Genomic DNA, 16361 nt, shown 5'->3' with positions numbered 1-16361 from the left:
TAAAAACGGTGAAGTTATCCTTGCCTCAGTGAAAGCTTTTAAATGGATGGCTTTTCCAGAAGTAACAGTGCTTCTCTAACTCTGCTGTTTCCCCACTTGGGATTTCCAATATAAAACCGTACATGGACTCAATATTGAGGGAAAGAAATAGACTTGTACAGATCACTGGAAAGATAAATATGCCATATAGATCAATAAATAAAAGCTAGTCCCCACCCCCCACCCCCAAAATCAAACTCTAGCAATCCAGACCAATTAAGATGTTGTTTACTGCTCATGTGATTGCTAGTTTGGTGCTCTCCTTATTCATTTTTACACTGTAGGCATTTGTTTTGTTGGAAGATATACAAGTGGTTTGTAAAGAGAAAATGATATAGATAGATTTTTGTCTTATAAAACTGTTAATCTGTGCTTTGTATTAAATATATACTATGTTTTTTTATTTAGACACATCACTAGTATAATTAAAGTATGCTAGCTTCATTTTTTCAATAAGTCGTTTCCAAGTCTAGAGCTCAAATAACAGTTCAATTGCAGCATGAAATGTGGTTATAATAGCCTAAGACCACATTTCCTGAAACTAAAACACGGGAGATAATAGTGTGAGGGTACAAATTAAATGCAAATAAAACAGATTCCCCATTGTTGCTAATCCCTGGATTGGATTTCAGTGAGGAAATTAGCTGTAATGTTTAACCTCTTTGTATCGTAATCATTGACATATTATCAGTTACATTTTCAGAGTTTACATAGAAGTTATTGGATAGGGATTTGAAAAAAACCACATGTCCATGTCTTTAGGAATCAAATGGTCATGTCTAGGGTAAATAAAATAGAAATATGTAGCTCCAACTGCCTCAGGATATTTATGACAGCATGCAATAGTGACTGACTAGTTTTCTGATTGATAACTACTTTGATTATCAACCTGCTTTTCCTTTGAAGGTACAACCTAATTTAGGCATTGTCTATACACAAAAGTTTAACATCATTTTAGTTTAATCTGTGCAAACGCCCTAATGTGAACACTTAAATTGGTTTATGCCTGGTTTAGATCAATTTAGCTGAATTTGGAAATTTATGGAGTAAAACTAAATCAATATAAGGCAAGATCAAGTTGATTTAGGAGTTTCCACGTTTCAACTATATAGATTTTAAAACAATTTAGTTAAACCTTTGCAACTTTTGCATATACACAAGGCCTTAGTATTAGAAGGAGGAGTCAGGAGACTTTAGAAAGTTCCTGTTTGGGGTGTGCTTTCCAGCAGAGCACTTTACATTACCATGATGGCCTTTCCTTGTGCAGTTGTTGCCTTCATGTCAGAAAATCATGTGCCATGATAAATTGATGGCACAATTTATATGGTGTGAATAGATTATCCATACAATTAGAAAATAATATCAAGGGAATTTAGGTGACTCACCTTGGAAGTCTACGTTGTGTCACGAAGTCTTTGATACTAAAGTCTGAAAAGATCATTGGGCAATTTTTTCTTTGAATTTTCATCTATAATTACATGATCAGAATGTTTTGTGAAATATGGATTTTTATTTTTTTGGACATACAACTCATGATTTTATCTCTTGGCAAGTTCTGCTGTGTTAGGTGCATCTCACAGGCAACAGTTGAATTGTGTGAATAATTTTATCACCATTGGCAAATCTATTGTAAAACCATGTGAAATCCTGCTAAATTCAGCTAGGTCATCATTTGTCTGAAGAAAGTTCCCTTATCCTCTCAAGTCCTACCTTGGCCTTCTAGAGGGCCCTTGATCATTAGCAGACTAGTAAATTAAGCTACAATATTTTCTCAGCCGGTAGAGGATTAACGACCTGGTCTAAAGCCACTGAAATCAAAGGAAAGGCCTGTTGCCTGTTTTTGACCCAAGTGGCTGTTAAAGTTCAGGGCTGTGAGGATGTTCCAGTCAAAAGTAGAAATTCATGAAGTCTGGTATTTTCTTTGATGCAGTTGTACAAGGAATATACAAAGTCCTGCTTCTCCAAATGCACGAGGAAACAAGAACAAAAGGAGCAATTTCTTATCTTACAGTCCCCAACCCTTCATAGTCAACACCAGACCCCAAAAGCTTTCTCAGGCTTCTTCTCACCAGCTACAACCCCCAGCAGTCGTATGTGCCACAGTGGATTTTGACTATTGGTGTTTATGCAGGATGATTGTATTAAATTTTAAGAACTGGAAGTGATTTAAATATATTCTCATAGATTTCTCTTTCACTGCCCTTCATTATGCTGAGGATGTGACAGTCTGTACCCCATGTTCATTCCTTTTTCAAGACTATGATAAATTTTGTACAGACTATGCCTTGTAAGGTATCATTTGAAAACTCATAATTTGCTGATCATTGTTGTCATAGTAAAATGTGTGGCTGGGACTGGGAATTTGCTGGTGTTGCTCTGCAGTGTAATTTGTGGCTGGCCATTGCACTCCTACAATATAGCTGGGAATAACTTACATGCTGGAGGCAGTATGTAGGCAGACCAGAAGTGGCTTCTCTCACAGCAGAGCAATGTAAAAGGCTCCTCAGGCCAGAGAATTGAGGGGACACAGCTGTTCAACAGTCCAGATTGTACCCTGGGTAATGTCCCAGAGGGCAGTAGCATTGCAGTTGCAGAAGATGGACAGACCCTTATGTAGAATAAATTATTGACTCTCATGGGAATCCAACATAGTGCCAAGGGCCCCTATTATGGCTGTCTTGAATATGAGCTACAATGAGATGTTTCCCAACATCCATTAACTAACACTCAGGTCCAAACATTACTGATGCTGTTATCTGTTTAAGAAGGCTTACACAGTAACTGTGGTACAGGTGCTATAATGCACAGGTACCCACATATCTGGAATATCTCAAAGAAGGTAGCAGTTTTAGTTTTTGGTTTGTTTTTTTCTTCATCCACGGCTCAAAGATAAAGGAAAGTAGTCCTCACTCCTGGGTGAGGTTTTGGTTTAAAATTGCTCCCTCTTTCGGCTATGTATCAAAAGGCCTTGGGAGAATTATGTACACAGGAAGCAGCAGATTGAACGGAAGGATGGTGCAGAATACGCCAGTTAAGTTTGGCTTAGTAGAAAGCTATTAATCGCATAGCACTATGGCAATAAAAGTCTGTTCCATCAAATATCACAGATCTTCTCTGTACATAGTATGCATGGAATACACACTTGGTCAATGTCATGAGAACAAACTGGGGAATTTATTATAAATCAATAATTGGTAAAATATCTAACATCATGGTTATGCCCAAGCAAACAGGCTACTCTTACATCCTGAGACACCACAGCTTTGCAGTTCTGCTGTCATGCAAAGTGCTGAGGAAAGATGAGGCCTCGGTTTACCTAAGGTACACATGGCTGAATCCCTTCAAGCAACTTGCTACCAGAAACCTGGCATGTATTAAGACAGGGCCCAGACCACTTTGCTGACAGAATGCTGACTATTAAATCAAGCATTGTAAATCTTGGTTTGGTTTGTTTTCAATCTGACACTGTGGCCTGTGCTCTGTCCAGAGCCATAATGACTTCAGTGAATGTTGCATCTGCATTCAGATCTGCTTTTCTATCTGACTAGTTATTTCTCTTCCTTGTGTTTCCTTGCATGAGCAAGACGGGCATGTGTTGCTCTGGCGTCAGTGCCAGTAGGCTGCCCGAGGGTCTGCCAGCCAATAAATCTCCACAACTAGTTGTGTGCTGGTTCTGTTGGGCCAGCTGATATCAATGACAGCCCTGCAGTGTGATGATCAGCCAAGTAATTTCACTTACTTTCCTGGGAACCAGTATGGTCGTGTGTTTTGTATTAACTGTCATGATCTTTATCTTCCAGATTTCCAGTATACACAGCTGGGGAGTAGCTCCCAGAGCCACAGTGGGTAAGTGTGCACTCTCCCTGGCCTTCTCTCCTCTCATATTCTCTCTCTCTCTCTCTAAGATATATATGGTATCCTATAGTATGCTGTTTACAGCATTTCCCCCCAAAGAATGATGGGATATTTCCTGACCAGGGACATTTTTGTGTGTTGGTGGTTGTGTTCATAACTGATGTCACTTTTTTTACATAATTTTCTATACTTTCCATTTAAAAAAAATAAAGCTGTATTTTTATTAAATAAATGGAGTGATAGTGTGTAAATTGCTGCATAGCTTTATATTTGTCAGTCTACTGGTGGTATCAGAGCTGAAAATACTCCCATTTAATTAGAGCAGCAATCAGAGCTGCTGAAAGGAAAGAGGAAAGCACAGAGACCACAGCAAAATCAAGATTAAAGTTGTGTATGAGTAAATGGGGAAACAGGGTTGGGAGCTGACCTAGATCTTGGTGAATCGATGCACACATTACAAGGTGGAAAAAGAGCTCACTCTCACTGCTGCATGCTGAAACCCTATCAAAAACAGTCACCTGGATGTATCTAATTCTTGTGAGATACAAACAGTATCCTACACTACTCTGAAGAGAGTGTAATCAAGTTGAAACATTAGCATAGATATTCTGGTACTAGAGCAAGATTTAGAAATTACTGAGATAGTGAATAGAGGAAAAATAATTCAGATATGGAGTATTAGCCTCTTTGGCTACCCAGAAGAAGCCATTTGGGGTTCACCCTGTCCATTGTTTGGTGAGGAAAAAATGACCAAAAAAATAGTTGATACTGCTTTATTTGTAGCAATTTATTTGGGCAATAAAGGAGGAGGGCTCCACTTCCAATGATCAGATGGTTGCAAAAGGCCCAGTAGTTGGATTTATTAAATAATTACTCTTCGTGGGCACAGGGAAGCTTTCTATAGCTCTACAAATCTGTGACTTGATATTTTGACTTCATGACAAATATTTGAGCTATGTTGTTATGAAAAGGCAAGCAAAGTTGGTCTACAAATAAAATTATGGAGTATCTTTTCTTTCCCCTATTTCCCTCTTGTTTTAGTAGTTGTATATCAAAGGTCAGAAGTATCTCAGAGTTGACGTTTTTGGAATTATTAGTAGTACACCAAAACAGGTCTGCATTTGTATATGGTCATTCTGATATGTAGCTCTGCTGATAGCAAGGGGGTCTGCATTCATTCCACAAAGAAAAGAAAAAGTATAAATAGGAATGTGAAATCAAAAAGAATCAGTCAATCTGTGTGATCTTTCATACGGTAAGAAAAAAATCTGCTATTGTGCAACCTGAGTTTTCTGTGTTCTCTTCTTTTTTCAGTATAATTTCATACAGTTTTAAAATGAGATACTGGGAACTTCAAGTGCAGAATTATCCACCTACACCATTAGTGTGGTGGATAATTTGATATCTGCCCTTTTACCTGCACTAATACCTTTTAGTCTCTGCTTGTTAAGGCATTTTTAATATTTTTTTCTGTCTTGTATTTTCTTTTTAAGATTGATAGTAATTTTTTACATTTTAAGATAAGATTTCCAATAATATTATTCTTTCTATACAGTCTCAGCAGTGCAAAACAGCCAGAAAGCTGCCCTAAAGGTGCTAATGAGGATTTATCCATCAAAGGGGAATTCTCAGGTGGCACAAGAGCTCCCTTAGCCAGAAATATGCCACCCACTCCTTCCCTAGCATATCATAAGATATGATTTTGGGTGGGAGGCTGGAGTGAAGCCAATAAAGCACTAGGCGGTAATCCAGAGGCCTGGCTATACATATAACAAAAAGATTAAAATAATAAAATCCTCCAGTGTGATTCTCAGATGGTAATGATTTAGTTTTAGATATTATCTAACACAAACCTGAATTTTAGAGAACACATATAAAAAAATCTTAAATGCTGCACAATAAGTCAAACCAATGTAAACAACTAAAAGCCAAGTTCCCAGTTTTCAACAGCATAATAAATCAGCTAATAGGCTTTTTCAGCGTGGCTTTCCCAACATGTGGCAGGTGAGAAGCATCTGTCCCTTCCTGGTAAAAGAAATGTCTCTCCTTTTTGCTTGAATCGGTGGAGAGATATTAGGAGAGAATGAAATGCTACTGCTTAACAGTTAACTCTTGGAAAATTTAAGATGAGTATAATTACCTAAGATGAAGTACCGGATTCAGATAAAGTTAGCTCCCCTTCTTGTACCTCTATGCTGTTCCCTTTCCTTCCTCTTTGCTTTCTAGAATGAGCGTCTGCCCACCTCCCTAGCTCCAGCCTTCCACATGTGCCAAAAGAGGGTCCCGTTCCAATCAGCTTCTCACTAGGTCCTCCTTGCTGTTCTACCTGCCACTTTTATAAGTTTCTTCTGGGGACCACACCCAAAAGTCCCTGCTACTGGCTGCAGTTATAGCTCTGTGCTTCCCACTGCACCTCCTGTAACCTCTGGACAATAAGAAGAGAGCTGATCTGTCAGCAGAAAGAAGTGGACTGAAAGCTAGAAGAGCAGGGGGCATCTGAGCAAGGCATTTTGGACTGACTGCGCAGGAATCTTATCTAATCCAGTCTCACCTCCTAGCAACCACAGATTCTTCCTGCTACAGCACCTCTTAGGGGACCCTAAAGCAAACTAGTAAATTGGCAAGTCTCTTGCTAGCATCATAAGGATGAAGTTCAGCTCACTTTGCTGTTTTAATTATTTTGTCTCTGTCTCTGTTCTGTAACATACAAAATGAGCATTCACTTCTGGTATTCTACCTGCTGTGACTTCACACTTTTTCTATATACACTGCATTCTTTTAAACTTCCACATTCAATATCCTCAGGATCCAATATTCTAGGAATCCAATGCCATCTTTTTCTCTCCATGTCTTCTGGTAGCCTGACCACCTATACATTATTTAAGGGCATTGGACTTTTCCATTGATTCTAATGTTAATCTCAGCAGTATGCTTTCCTTTATAAGCCCTCGCCCATATATTTGTTATGTGTTTTCAATCTCTTTGAGGGCTTAATCCAGTAAGGTGCTGAGCATTCTGGCACCAGTCCAGTAAAGCGCCTAAACATATATTTAACTTTAAGCATGTGAGTTAACCATTAATTTCAGTGGGGCTATTTACATGCTTAAAATGAGTATGTGCTGGATCCCGCAGTGCTCAGCATCTTGTGAACCCTAAGTAAAGTTGGTAGTGAAGTGTCAGTTAACTTTTTAGATTGGTCACTCTGGAAGCCATCTTGTCTTTTTTTTTTTTCTGCCCAGACAATTTATTCTTATTCCCCAATTTATAAACTCTGAGTGACAGCACTGCTAGAATTGGTGCTAGATACACTAATGGACCAAGTAGGATTAACATAATTCTGAGGAGGTGCCAAAACCATCAGTGATGTCAAATTGTCATGTCCATAAATGTTGCTGAACTTCCTGTTAACAGATGCTGGTGCCAGGCACTCAAGTAGCTGCCCCTCTCTCTAAGAATTAAAATAATGTGGGAAAGATATCACTCCAAGAATTTGGAGCTACATTTTCTGCTGGTTTATTTATTTCCATTGACTACACTGACTACGTTACAAGAAAATTTGGTCCTTGGGATAGATATCTGATAAGGAAATCTATAACAATAACCTTATACTGTACAATATATATATGTGTACATGTATCTCTTTATACTGCCACATAACTTTTCTCTTACTCGTATTCATTTTAGGCAGAACGAGGATGACATTTACTTTCCACATGTGGCTTTTGCCCCATTAGGTAGTTTAATATGCTAAGATTAACTTACTGGTATGTGATAGTGTACGACCATTATGGAATCTTGCCGTTAAGCCGTTTTGGGTCATTAGCCATCATAGCTTAATATACAAAATCTATTTTTCTTTATTTTAAAAGTTCAGGAACATCTTTTTAAACCATTCCAATTTTATAGCCTTTGTTTGTTTAATTGACTTAAGAAGAGAGTCAAAGCTGTTTTCAATAAAGCATTTCACAGGTGCCATTGTATAACAAAGTTGTTTAAGAGTATGGGAAAAATGCAGTACAAGGGTAATGCAAATCTGCATAAGCCTCATTGTGGTTTAACCCTTTTAGAGCAGAGTAGAGCATAAAAGGCTGACTTTTTTTTCTGCAGATGTATATAGATTACACTGCAAACTGAACCCTCACTATTACCAAGGTTGTAGAATAACTGTGTTCAGCTAATCTGCACAACGTAGTGTCATCCCCTCAAAAAGTAATTCACTTCTTTAAAAACTAGGAGGAAAATAAATATGATGCAGTAAAATTGTTGAGTAGAGGAATCTATCTGGACATTTCACAAAACATTTCATTATGCTGATAATTCCCAGAAGTGCTCTCAAGAGTGCTTTAAGCTGAGGATTACTGCACTGGATCTGATGGACTTTTTTTGTAGCTCCTTTAAAAGGCAGTGAACCGTTTTTCTATTTTATTTAAATAATGCCCCTTAAAATGGATTTTTAGAGGTATAATAACTCCTTAAGAGTCAGTTATGCTAAACAGTTTCTCTTGATAGAAATGTTGTAAAACTCGTTAACTGCACAATTTCAGATGCCGGTTTGGTGAACACTAACTGACATGTGAATGGCCAGAGTTTGTAAAATAAATTGAAATAGTTGTTGTATCACACAGCTAGCAATGCACAAGCTGTAGGCCACAAGGGGCTCAAACCTGACAGAAAATTACTTCAAGATGAATGAAAAGTGCGTGTTTCTCTTTATTAGTTTTTAGAGAACAATGAAAATGTTGAATTGTTTACAGAAGGGCTGATTAAATGTGGTCAGTAGGGCCATGTCCCTACTGCTAACTGTTAGCCTTCCCAACCCCCAACCCCTTCTCTCTGCCACATGCATCTTCTTATAGGCTATTACGGTCACACATCTGTGTGTGAAATGTGCTCATTTTGACATTCCACTGCTGCTCTGAGCTGTTGAGGCCTTTGTTAAGTAAAACACTGTTGTCAAGCCTAACAAGCAGGTCATGCAATTTGCTGGACACTGCAGCAGAGAATAGCCTGCTATGAATTACTTCAACATCTAACAATGCTCAGTTCAGTGTTGGAATACATATGTATTTTTTCTTTGTTCAGTCCTGATACTTGCAATATTTTGGAAAAACCATTGGAATTAAAAAACCCATCTTGTCTGATAAGAATATTACAGTACAGTGTTTGCTTTATTCATTTGTCATTTATTATAGTACTGAAGGGGAGGGAAGTATAGAGATTTTTAGCTGTACTTTGTGACCTAAATTCACTTTATATGTTGCATTGAAAGCACAGTGGGATGCAAAGTTCTATCCGATATTTTGTCCAGTAGTTTGGTCTCCTTTCAGAGCAGTTCAAATCAAGACCAATTTAGAAGAGCCAATATTAATATATTTCATTTACTAATATATCTGATATAGTTCTACAGGTGATCAAAGTTCTGGAGTAATTAATAATCATATGGCAAAGCAAAAAAGTACCAATAAGCCCCTTTACAGCAGTAAATGTTCATTTAACAGAAGTCTGGAGAGTTAAAGCTGGTGAATGTACTGTGGTTACTATTGTACAAAATTGTCTTCTTTGATCCACCTCCTTCCTCGCTCTTCATCCCTTCCCCCTTCCCAAAACTCATACACACACCAAGGGGGAAAAAAAACTATTAACATGCGAGGGTTTGAATACTATTTGTAGCATTCTGTCACTATACATAATGTACCGCTCTACTGTGAAAGCAGGATTTTCTTTTTTTTCTAGCAGCAGAACATGCTTTCCAGGCCTATTATGTGTATAAACAATGGCATATGTAATTACCTTTCTAGGGTGGCAATTATTTCTCTGAATCAACAACTAAAGTTAAAGCAGGATTCCGCCCCACCACCTTCCAGAAAAACATTTGGGGATCAAATCTGGTTCAGTTATGTCAGCCTTAGAGGGGACAGATACTATCAGTCCAGCTTTTAAATGTCAATGGGATCTTTTTTTAATAGTTCTTGCTTTACATTTTGTTTCAGACTTGTTCATTTCAATGTTTGCCTATAAGCCAGTTGCTGTCCCTACCCCCATACTCAAAACTTTTGCACTTTTGCTAGGGAGGATTTCCTTGGCAATTCTGCAGGTATGAAAATACCATACCTGTCATGTCAAAGTGGTTGGATTGTGTGAAATGCTGACTTGCTTCAAGCTATGAGCAGTTATGCTGGCTAGGAGAAGGGGATCCTTTTTTTTTCTTTTTACTGTCACATGTCTTCTTTGTTGCACCAGGTTAAAGTGCTGCTGCATGTGATTGAGCAATGCCCACCTGTGCACCTGCACATTAATGGAGAGATCTGTTGCCATTTTATTATATCTGACAGATTAACTTGCTCCTTTTTTTTTTAATTTAATTTAGGGCCTAATCCTGCTAAGAGTACCTAAGAAGAGTATTTCCATTGACTTCCTGAAAGGTTCTTGGCACATCTTAGGAGGTTTACACAACACATACTTATGTTGGAATCATACTTGGCCCTAAAATGCAGTTTTCACATGCCCCATTTTTTCAGTGATTTACAACTTTGCTCCTATGGAATCCAAAAACCAAAGTTCCTGGTTCAGGAAAGTAAGTGTTTTGGTCCCATTGATTTCCAAGGGATTTCCATGCTCTCCTGACTAGGGAGTGACTTAAGCACATATGTAAGTGCATTCCTGAATTAAGGAGAAAATGAAGAAGACTCTAGAGAGGTCTTTTTGCCCTTGGTGGTGTTGAATTTTATATGATAGGTTTCAAAAATACTCCTTAAGAGAGTGTTTTAATGGTAGGTTCATTGTTTCCTTCCACATCCTATACATTTGAAGTGCTTCTGCTTCCAACCGCTTGGCACACTCTGTTCATGAGTTTTGTCCTCCCTCTCTCACTCTCACTCACAGACAATGGAGGCAGCATGAAAGAAAAATGTGTCTAGAGTTATAGATAAGAACCACCCATTCTTTTAACATATGAGTGATTGTTTTTAATCATTAAAGTAACTAATTGACAATCCCATGCATCCAAGGTCTTCATTTCTCTGTGGAACTGGTACAGTACAAGCAAGGGTATGCAGCTGAGCAGATAACAAACTACTTCACAGGTGAACTCTTACTTTACTTCACCTCACCACTCCAATTTTCCTTCTGAAAGGATTAGGCATAGTGGAATCAGTTATGTACCTTCCCCAGTCCTGGAAAAAATATAACACAATGCTAAAAATTTAATTGAACCAAACACTAGGAGAAGGTTTTCAAAAATGTGCATCTAATTTTATTTAAATTATGGGGAAAAAGGATAAAGGAGCAAAAAAATCCCAGACCAAACAGAAAACAGCTTGGTTAGCGAGAATACAAACACAGTTTTGAAACCTTGCTTTCTTTTACTTTTAATAGCTATGAACATAAATCACAGGAGCCAAGCTATGGGGAAATATTAATCCTGCCACCAGTATCTGCCTTTTAATTGTCTTCCAGTCAGTTGAGTAGATGGTTTTTGAGTTACCCTGGATGCTGGTTCTATTATTGCTTGGACTGATAATGAGCTGTCTTGACTAGACAACATTTTCCTGTTTCTCAACTACAGTTGTTCTGAGACTCTCATCCTCCTTTATCTCTGTAGAAATAACATCTTAAGATTTTGATTACGGTCTCTTAACGGCCAAAAAATGGTATTGTAAGGTAATCTGTGTGTGTATGTGTTAATGTCTGCTGTTCTCAATAATACTTTACATTTCTCTAGTCTCTTTCATGTGAGGATCTCAAAATAATTTGCAAACACAAATTAAGTCTCTTAACTGCCCTATGAGGTAGAAAAGTGTTTTATTCAATTTTGGATGAGTAAACTGCAGTGCAGATAATTAAAGTGACATGAAAAAAAGGTGAGTCATTGTCAGAGCTGGAAAGAGAACTCAGAAGTCGAGAATACAATCTTTAAACAACACTCTGGACCCAATTCTCCTCATTATCACTAGTGTAAATCAGGAATAACTCTAGTAAGGTCAATGAATTTGCCCCAGGATACTCATGTGCCTAGAGTTACCTTCTTCCGTATATAGTGTCAGGTTTCAGAGTGGTAGCCATGTTAGTCTGTATCAGCAAAAACAAGGAGTCCTTGTGGCACCTTAGGGTACGTCTTCACTACCCGCAGTATCGGCGGGTAGCAATCGATTGCTTGGGGATCGATATATCGCGTCTCATCTAGACGCGATATATCGATCCCCGAATGCGCTTATATCGATTCCGTAACTCCACCAACCCGAACGGAGTTGCGGAATCGACAGGGGGAGCTGTGGACATAGATCTCGCGCCATGAGGATGGTGAGTAATTCGATCTTAGATACTTCGACTTCAGCTACGTTATTCACGTAGCTGAAGTTGCGTATCTAAGATCGATTTTCCCCCGTAGTGTAGACCAGCCCTTAGAGACTAATCAATTTATTTGGGCATAAGCTTTCGTGAACTAGAACCCACTTCATCAGATGCATGGAATGGAAAATACAGGAGCAGGTATAAATACATGAAATACGCCACCCAGAAACAACTCTGACATCATAATAAAAAAGACTGACAAAGGTCAGTCTTCTGTAGTCTTCATGAATAGGTCAGAATATGAACAAGAGGCTTCTAGACAACTCTCTGACACCAAATGCTACAGGCCATTACCCTCTGACCCCACTGAGGATTACCAAAAGAAACTACACCATCTGCTCAAGAAACTCCCTAAAAAAGCACAGGAACAAATCTACACTAATACGCCCCTAGAGCGCCGACCAGAAGTATTCTATCTGCTACCCAAAATCCATAGACCTTGGAATCCTGGATATCCCATCATCCAGGCTTTGGCACCCTGACAGCAGGATTGTCTGGCTATGTGGACACTCTCCTCAGGCCTGTATGCTACCAGCACTCCCAGCTATCTTCGAGACACCACTGACTTCCTGAGGAAACTACAATCCTTTGGTGATCTTCCAGAAAACACCATCCTAGCCACCACAAAGATGGACTACAAGCCATCAGGAATAGCATCCCTGATACCACCACGGCAAACCTGGTGGCTGAACGTTGTGACTTTGTCCTCACCCACAAGTATTTCAGATTTGGAGACAATTTATACCTTCCAGTCAGAGGGACTGTTGTGGGTACCTGCATGGCCCCACAGTATGTCAACATTTTTATGGCTAACTTAGAGCAACACTTCCTCAGCTCTCATCCTCTTACGCCCCTACTCTACTTGCACTACATTGATGACATCTTCATCATCTGGAGTCATGGGAAGGAGGAATTCCACCAAGATTTCAACGATTTCCACACCACCATCAACCTCAGTCTGGACCAGTCCACACAAGAGGGCTACTTCCTAGACACTACAGTGCTAATAAGCAATGGTCACATAAACACCACCCTATACTGGAAACCTACTGACCGCTATACTTACCTACATGCCTCCAGCTTTCATTCAGACCATATCACGTCACCCATTGTCTACAGCCAAGCTCTGAGATACAACCACATTTGCTCCGATCCCTCAGACAGAGACAAACACCTACAGGATCTCTATCAAGCTTTCTTAAAACTACAAATACCCACCTGGTGAAGTGAATAAACAGATTAACAGAGCCAGAAGGGTACCCAGATGTCACCTACTACAAGACAGGCCCAACAAAGAAAGTAACAGAACACTGCTAGCCATCACCTACAGCCCCAACTAAAACCTCTCAAGCGCATCATCAGGGATATACAACCTATCCTGAAAGATGATCCTTCACTCCTACAGACCTTAAGGGACAAGCCAGTCCTTGCTTACAGACAGCTCCTCAATGTGAAGCAAATAATTACCAGCAACTACACACCACACAACAAGAACACCAACCCAGGAACCAAACCCTACAACAAACCCCGGTGCCAACTTTGTCCACATATCTACTTTTCTTCTCCCAATCTGTTCCCTCTTAAAATTAATACAGCCAGGCATGCTTCTGTGCTTTGAAATGATGGCAGCCTTTTCTGGATTGAAAACAGGAATATGAATCTTCCTTCTTGGTAGTAAATTAGGTTAAGTATAATAAATATTATGTTTCTATTTTAGGAAGTTGTTCCACTTCTGAAAACAACCTAGATGAGAGGCTTCAGTGAGACACAGGCTTCTCTTCTTGGAAAGCACCTGCTAAGCACAAGTATTTGACTTCTTTTATTTCGCCACATGAATACCTCCAATTCATCAGTTGTGAAGTAATTCATCTTGATCAATTCAGATGATGGGTTTTGACAAACTACTAAACCTGTCATTAAGGGGAGGACAGGTTATTGTGACTGCTGAGGACATTACAGTACTCTTCATTGTTTACTGCACATCGGATAATCTAGCACAAGAGGATATGAGGAAGATACAAGTAAGGTTAGTTAAACACTGCATTAAGTGCAACATGACTAAAAAGTCATGTACGTAAAAAGGTTCAATGTACGTATTGTTCACTTACAAGTTGTGTTTGGCTTTTATTTGTGACACTGATTAGTGGAAAGATGCAGAACTTCTATATAAGACAAAACCATAGATTTTATATAAAGCCACGGGAAAAAAGTGGCTTCAGTCCCTTCGTACAATAACAGTAAAAAATTAAGGCCTTTGACCTCAATAAACAATTTTCCTTCATTTCTGACCTGTAGGCACTTTATACCTTTCCACAGCTCCTTTACTCCAGTTTTCTTACTGGCAATTACTTACATAGTAATTCAAATTCAATTTCAATATTGACTAGTAGGTTGTAAGCTCTGTATCAAATACTTACATTCTTACATGCTCTATTTCTATTAAAAGCTCCTGCAGACTTAGGGAGAGTGGAAGGAAAAAAATATCCATGACAAGTGATGTTAGTGAGTCAATTATGCCGGCGTTGCATGGCCCTCTGAGTTCACATTAAACTCATATTGCTCCTGGCACTTTAAAAGGAACATTTATATTAAAAATTAAAACAGATGAGAAATGGCTATAGTACATAACATAAAAACTGACTTTTTAATCTAGCCGTGGATCATTGCTTTGTCCCTTCATATAGGGAATGAGTGCCCCTGCACTAAAGAGGCTGTTCCTGCATCACCACCATCACCCTTTCCTGGGGCCCTGGGTACCTGCATGCCAGTTTTTCACAGGGTCAGGGATGTGTGGAGTTTTGTGGAAGGGGGCAAGCTACAACCCCTGCCACTGCTGCCTACAGGCCATCCAGCAATCCAGCCAAGAATTAATACAGTTTGGAGCTGTGTTAGGTCTTGGTGGATCCTCCCCATAGTTGCAACTTAACAGCTGCAGCGGGATCCAGTCAACAGGAAAACAGTTCCTGCTGCCAAAAGAGAGGCAGGTCCAACAGAGCAGTACAGAAGCAGGAGTAATCTACATTGTTCCCTGCATATAGCTTAAATCCACAGGGCAGGGAGGCCTCAGTTTCTGAAAAAACTGCCCCTTGAAGGAATATCTATCAGGAAACTGCCAGGGAACCCTTACAGAGTTTTCCTGCCTCTCTCTCCCCTCCCATAAATTTCTCTGCTGGGGAAGGAGGATAATCAGTTTGGCCCAGCCACAGTGAAATCTCAAGTATCAGATATCAGAGGGGTAGCCGTGTTAGTCTGGATCTGTAAAAGCAGCAAAGAATCCTGTGGCACCTTCTAGACTAACAGACATTTTGGAGCATGAGCTTTTGTGAGTGAATACCCACTTCCTCAGATGCATGTAGTGGAAATTTCCAGGGGCAGGTATATATATGCTAGCAAGCAAGCTAGAGATAACAGGGCCTCATCCTCCTGATTGAACTGACCTCGTTATCTCTAGCTTGCTTGCTAGCATATATATACCTGCCCTGGAAATTTCCACTACATGCATCTGAGGAAGTGGGTATTCACCCACGAAAGCTCATGGCTCCAAAACGTCTGTTAGTCTATAAGGTGCCACAGGATTCTTTGCTGCTTTAGTGAAATCTCAGTAGAGTGAGACAAGGGATGTATTGCACTAAATAGCTCAGAGGTATTGCTAACATTTAGATTAGATCTGCTGTACCTTACACTTAGCTACTTAAATTGTACGTTCTTTGGGGGCAGGAATCATCTTTTTATTCTGTGTTTGTACAGCGCCTAGCACAATGGGGTTCTGGCCCATCACTTGGGATCCTGGATGCTACAGTCATACGAATACGTACAAAAATACATTTTAAGAAACACTAGCCATTCATATCACTGAAGACAAATGGATTCACATATCGTCCAATTTAATTGTAGACAGTTGCCAGGATTCCAGAAATCCATTGCTGAGAACAGGTCTACTGTTCATAACTCCGTTTGCTGACATTTTTGTGATCTCAGTGGTAGGCAGTAAAATGATCCAGTGCATCACAGTACAGTCGCCATAGTCTGTTCTTCAGCTTTCTTTTGTACTGCAGAGATTCCTCACTATTAAATAGGGGGGTTATTCTGTCACCCTTCGTAGATGTATTCCTGTGCGC

This window comes from Gopherus evgoodei, chromosome 6 (assembly GCF_007399415.2).
Source record: "Gopherus evgoodei ecotype Sinaloan lineage chromosome 6, rGopEvg1_v1.p, whole genome shotgun sequence".
Lineage (NCBI taxonomy): Eukaryota > Metazoa > Chordata > Testudines > Testudinidae > Gopherus > Gopherus evgoodei.
Note: the sequence above shows the minus strand (reverse complement) of the source record.